This window comes from Chaetodon auriga, chromosome 22, assembly GCF_051107435.1.
Source record: "Chaetodon auriga isolate fChaAug3 chromosome 22, fChaAug3.hap1, whole genome shotgun sequence".
NCBI lineage: Eukaryota > Metazoa > Chordata > Actinopteri > Chaetodontiformes > Chaetodontidae > Chaetodon > Chaetodon auriga.
This window is the reverse complement of record NC_135095.1, coordinates 11,555,530-11,562,031: the sequence shown is the minus strand read 5'-3', so window position 1 is coordinate 11,562,031 and position 6,502 is coordinate 11,555,530. Positions and strand designations below refer to the sequence as shown.

The 6,502-nt window shown below is 42.1% G+C and overlaps 1 protein-coding gene across 5 annotated transcripts in view; it reads left to right on the top strand.

Moving 5' to 3' along the window:
* The first annotated feature begins 5,283 nt into the window (after positions 1-5,283).
* The window catches only part of cacna2d4a (calcium channel, voltage-dependent, alpha 2/delta subunit 4a), a 79,349-nt gene continuing 78,130 nt past the window's right edge, over positions 5,284-6,502 (top strand). For all 5 annotated transcript variants that reach the window (XM_076722159.1, XM_076722158.1, XM_076722157.1 and 2 more), the window contains exon 1: positions 5,284-5,906. The gene's annotated coding sequence lies outside the window, so the exon portion shown is untranslated. The remainder of the gene's footprint in view (positions 5,907-6,502) is intronic.

Here is a 6,502-nt window from a genome sequence, read left to right as displayed (position 1 = left end):
CTCTGTTGTTGCTTACTGTCTTTTTTGTTGTTGTTGTTGTTGTTGTTGTTGTTGTCGTCTCTAAAGAGCTGCATGGCTGACTGGTATTATGATTATTACTGGTATTATTATTCAAGATTGATCCAGCCTCAAGTAACACTAATCACAGCGAAGGTACGCTCGTTATTGCTTTAATGTCACATAATTGCCGCAATCAATGGCGTAACATAATGTCTACAGTGATTAATCAAGTGTTTTTTACACACCCAGCAGTATTGAGAGACCTTGCCCAATTAACTCTGATAGACTTTATACAGCATAAGTTTTTTCCAATATTAAACGCCGTGTTTGTCGTGCGCCACTGAGCACACAGCGCAAGCCAATAAAGCAGAGCTGCCGGCACAAAGGTGTTAATCTGACTGAGCAGGGGAGTCTAATTTGTACAAGGACAGAAGAGGAGAGAGCAGGCGACCCGGCAGCCTTTACGCTCAGGAAGCATCTCGTACCCACACAGCCATAAAAATGGACATGCGGTGAGATTTCACTCTTTTTTACTTTTAACCCCAGCTTTTAAGCTAATGTGGGTGAGAGGTCGTTAAAGTGCTCCAAAAAAGGAAAATTGAACTGTTCCAGTGACAAATAGTCAAACTCTATGTGCTGATGAAGATTGTGTGATGTGATCAAAAGTGCCAGAAAAGGGGAAGGTGTCAAGATTTTCAATGCGTTTGTGAATTATTTTATCATAAGTTGGTCAATCACAGTCGTCTTGTATAAATCTGAGGTACTTGTACATCACCTGAGTATTTCCATTGTATGCAACTTTATGCTTCAACTCCTCTACATCTCAGAGGCAAATATTTGACTTCACTTCTCTACATTTGTCTGACAGCTGCTTTTCAAATTACAATTTTTCATACCCTTCCTGTCCAGTGAAAATCACGTATCTCCAAATTTGGTGATTTTTAATGCCTCTGATGAACTGAAGGACGACGTGTTCCTTCATGGGATGAGAAGATTCTTCTTAAACTAAATAAACTATTTAAAACCCTCTTGGATTCGCTGGAAAATGCATCATCGCAAAGCTGAAAACAGGATGTTTCTCTGAGCTCATGAAAAGTTGAATTTTTAGAGATACAAGGTTCTAACGGGACAGTGACACGACAGACACAGCCAAAAAACTAGCCAACAGTACATAAAGAAGATAAAATGAGCTCAACTTTAAACATCGATAAATAAAAATAATACACTGACAGGGAGCATTTGACTGCACAGTGAGTACTCTGACTTTTCATAATTTCAGTATATTGTATGTACACACTGTGTGTAGTTTTGGTGAGAATCAATTCAAGGAATGAGTGAACATCCTGTTTATTGTTTCTACTTTGACTTGCATTCCAGTGTCTTTCTAATGAAAACTACACCCTGTCCCGCTACAAATATCCCAAAAAGAAAGGAAATCACGTCATTTTTGTCTTGTGACAAACAACTTCAACTCCAACTTTGGTGTCCTCAGTGGGAAACTTGTCTTGAACCGGGCGAAACACGTAGATATAATAAGATAATGTGTGAGCACAGACATATGAAGACGCACAGCAGCACTCCCTCACCGATGCTCGTGTTTTTCAGGTTGCTTTCACAGCATCAGTGATGTTGAACGCAGCTCTGTGTTTTATTCCCAGTGCAACAATTACACTTGCTGGCTCTGAGGAAATGACAAGAGATCACATAATAACTGACTGATTCATTGACTTATTGACTGATTCATAGAAAATGGTGAAGCCCTCAGCTGGCGACCACAGACCCTCTGGACCACGATGATAATGACCTGTCACTCACTCTTTCCCCATGCATACATGCAGCTTGTTTCTGGAGATAAACAGTGACAAGGTGTAAATCTCTGAATGAAAAACTCCTGCTTGTTCGTGTTTCGTGATGTTGTCGGTATCAGCCGGGAACAAAGAATGGACTGTGAAGTGATCAGAGTAACTGCGTGTTTCTAACATTTTTAGGGCCTTGAAATCTTGTTTTTTCAGGAATCTCACACACATTTCCCCTCTGAGACCGGGAGGTTCCAGACTGTTGGTTTAGCTGATGGAGCCAAAAGTAAAGGCTGACTGTTCACCCTGGCTTAGACTAATCAATGACTCCTGGTGTGTGCTTATGAGTGTGTGTGTCCATGTCCAGAGAGGCGGGTCTTCAGTTCGTACGGGGAGTCCGAACCACTTTCGCTGCCACCGTATTCTCAGATGGAAGTCGTCTGCATTAACTGGTTTCTCCTCGGAAGAGTTGATGAATCAGACGAAACCATTTTATAGAAGTAATAATGTTCTTCTAACTGTTTTGGGGTTTTTGGGGGGGTTTTGTGTCTTTTTTATGTTCATTCACATCAAAGAGTTGTCTTATTTTTTATGTCATTTTTTTCAGCCTCCTACACGCCAGACAAGACAAGTGGGAACCATAATTAAGCTCTACAAGGCCACAGGTGAGTGATGCTGCTCATAGTCTAATGCCACAGTGGTGCTTGGTGGTGTTTGAGGATCGTTGTAGTTTAATACAGTCATGTATGTATTAATGTGACACGATAGAGATCTCATTGAATGGCCACATACGATAAAAGTGGTATAAAAACATAAAATATTTGGGTTTTTTGCAATTAGTGTATTATTGCACTGTAAATTTAATTAATTTGGAAAATACATTAGTTTGAGGTGAAATATAGTAAAAGCTGTAAATGACAATTAATGACAAGTAAATTAAAATACGACAGACTGAACAAACAGATTTTTTACTCCACATCCTCGTTTTGGTTCTGATAATAGCAAATTTCCCACAGATTTTTGCTGGTTTTAGAGAGCATTTCTGCAGAACTATCTCATTGTGTTAAAGTGGATGTTTTTGCAGGGACGATACAGCCCCGCTCAACAAAACAAACTCCTCTACTGCACTGAAAAGGTGCTTAAAAGACGATTTTTACTGAGCCGCAACCAGACCAAGCTTGATGGACGATTCTGTTTTGTTTTTTTAAACCATTTTAAATTGTTCATTTTCACCACCACCCCCAGCATGTATGAGACAGGATGTCCAGGGACGCTCAGTGTGCAGGTTGTCTGTCTGGAGCTCTCACAAACATTACTGCGTTCATACCTGCATGCATTTATACTGTACATCCCTCTGTTCTACAACTCATCCTGTTGTGATTGGTATATAGAATTTATAAGAAAAGTCAATCACAGATAAAAGCTTTCACTAATTTCAAGTGTTTTTCAGTCGGAGGCTTTAAAGGCTGGTGGCTGAGCTTATTTATTGTCAGAGTTGTGCATTCACATCAAATTAGGCATGAAACTCCTTCTTTTAGTAAAGAATTCATCCATGTTGGGGGGAGTGGGGGGGGGCTGACAGTTCATCCCCAGCATCAGTGATCTGGGTCAGTGGGGGAGGAGGAGTCCCACAGCTGTTACACACTGCTTGTGTGTGTGTGCGTGCATGCACACATGTATTGTATGCATGCATGTCTGTTTGTGCGTGCGTTCGTGTCACTACATCTCAGTCAGTGTCTTGACAGTTTAATTGGACCCTTTCTGCATTCACTGTAGTGTTATTACTGTGTGTGTTTGTGTGTGTGTGTGTGTGTGTGTGTGTGTGTGTGTGTGCTGGATTGTTTCATTTTAATTTCCATAACAGCATGAGCAGATGTTTTGCTGCTTGTGTTTATGATATGCAGAGTTTTAGCTGTGCGTGTCAGCTTTATACCTCACACTGCACGGTTGTGTTTGTGTGTGTACGCGTGTGTGCTTGTGTGTATCTCTGACTGTGTGTCCCTGGTATTTAGATAAATGTAGCTTAATAGTCCCGGCAGCAGACAGGCCATTTGAGCGCTAGACGTCATTTCAGCATCATGTCTCTGCTGCAGCTCTCGTACAGAGCAATAAACACGAGATTACTTGTTTAAACAATCCGTCCACAGCTGTAAACATGAGCGAAAGCCTCAGTGTGTGGAGCCATGCTGTTCATGACACACCAGGATAAAAAAGTTGTTATTGTGTTTGTACAAATGGCACAATTTCGCCTGTAATGTAAAGTAAAAAATGTCACTATTAGCATGCCTGATAATCACATTACATTACAATCATTTGGTTGGCTCGTTTGTCCAAAGAAACTTAGAATAAGAGAAAATTATGCATCATAAAAACTGCAGTTTCTAGTCTACATGCGCTGTGTGAGTTCTGCTTTGAACGTTCTGCAGTTGGAGGTAAGACATGGGGTGAAGAGGACTTATGCGTTGGTCTTCTGAGTCATGTTGCCAGGTGAGTCAACGCTACCAGAAGACTTCACTCTCACAAGCAAGCAACAGCATCAGAAAAATGATCAACAAAATCAATATACAGTAAATATTTATTCCAGATTTATGCAAGGGCTGAGCAGGCAGACCCAGGGAGATAAACCAAGCACACACAGCACACTGGAATTGGGTAATTGAAATGAATTTTGAGATGAATGCAAGATTCAATCAGCTGCAGGTATAGGGTATAATTTCCCCTTAATTTGGAAAAGTAACTAAACATGAGAGCCGAATTTTAAACACACTGCAACTTATTGGATTTGCAGCATGAGACACATTTACAGAGTTGATCAATGTTGCAGTACTCTGTGTGTGTGTGTGTGTGTGTGTGTGTGTGTGTGTGTGTGTGTGTGTGTGAAGCAATGAGAGTCCACTAGGTGTCACAGTGTGTTTATATTATGAGCCTGTGTCAGTCAAGCGTGTCCTCCTTCACAAATCACGACTCCCATCAGGAGTCTCCTCTCTTCCTCCCTCTTTGGCTTCATTTCCTTTCTTCTCTTCTTCCTCTTTTCCCCTCTTTTTACCTTTCTCTTCTCTTTCCTTCTTTTCCTCTCCTGCCTTCCCATCTCCTCTCTTTTTCTCTCTCCCCTTCCTCCCCCATGACACATTACTTCAGTTCATTCTCGCCACCTTTTCTAGCATTTGCAGACAGACACAGAGAAAGATAAGAAGAAAAGCACAGAAGTGAGAAAAATGGCAGGTGAGGAAAAAGGATGGTGAGAAAGATTAAGGGAAAAGAGAGAGAGAGAGAGAGAGAGAGAGAGAGAGAGAAAGAGAGCTGGTAAGAAAAGCAGGGCTAGAAAGACAGTAGGTCAAAGAGCAGTAGAGGAAAGATAAGAGAGTTGGAGGGAGATGGTGTTTGTGTGTGTTTGAGAGAGAGAGAGAAATGGAGAGAGAAAAGGAGGGATGGAGGGAGGAGGGGTTTAATCCTGCCTGGATTATGGTATAAACTGGTGCCGGAGAGCAGGGAGAGATTCGCTGGGGAGAGAGAGAGAGAGAGAGAGAGAGAGAGAGCAAGAGGAAGTCCCACTATCCCTCCATCCATCCATCTTACTCTCCATCCGGTAGCGTATTTGTGTCCCAGCGCTGCATGGTTTTGGTTTGGATCCACCAGGACGTGAGGTCATCTGGAAGGAATCATTCAGGAACAGAGATGTCAGATAAAGAAAACTGGGAATATGTGTGTGCTCATCTTGGGGATCCTTCGCTGCCTGACGCAAAGGACTGAACTCGTGTGAAGCCAGAAGTTTTACCAGGACGACCCAAGTCTTCCATCGCCCTCCTTTATTTGTCCACTGGTGTCCTGTAGATCCAAGAGAGGGAGCATGGAGGAGAGAAGTGGATGATGGGAGGAGTAGAAATAGGATTAAGAGGTGCAGGAATATGGCGAGACTCCGATGGGACTACTGGTGCACAGAAGTGACCTTTGACACCGGAGACAAGAGCTTTCTAGACTCTATTGAACGCCGGGGAAACCAGCTGAGCTGACATCAAATCATCAGTCACACACTTTTTTATTTGTTTGTTTGAACCTTCTTTCCAGACCCGCATGTCTGAAATGGTTTTAAAGCTTTGACCACATGACGCCGTGAGTAATCTTCAGTACCATTCTGTCTATGATTTGAGGAAGTATTTTAATCTTCTTGCAACCCACTTTGAGGCACCAGCTTGTGTTTCTTTGAAATTAGCGTCCTGCATTACTGGATAGCACACGGGATTGATTCAGTCTCCCAGGAAAAGCAGCTCTTAAGTCTTTCCACTCAAAGGCTGCAGCTTCTCGGTATCGTTCTGAGAACTCTGTGACTGCTTTTAGGATGACACACTTTCTCTGTTTTTGGATGTTAGACCCAAGCTTTTCGAGGGCAGGCCTCGAACTGTCACACATTCTTTACATGTCACTATGGATCCTTGTGCATTTTAGACTGTTCAGCCACAAAGTCTGCCCCTCTTAAAGACTCTGGAGAGTCTCAAGAGTTGAGCAATACATGAATGTCTTTGACAAAACTGCGGATTGGAGCTTTACATTTCTGTAACAATACCAGGCAAGTTGACAAAAAAAGTGTTTGTGGGCTCCTGTGTGTGTTAGTGTTCCCCTCTGATGTCAAAATTAGCACTTGTAGTACAAAAATGATGCCCAAGCTTGAAGCAGTTATAATCAACATTAGTTGCTTAAGCACAATGTTT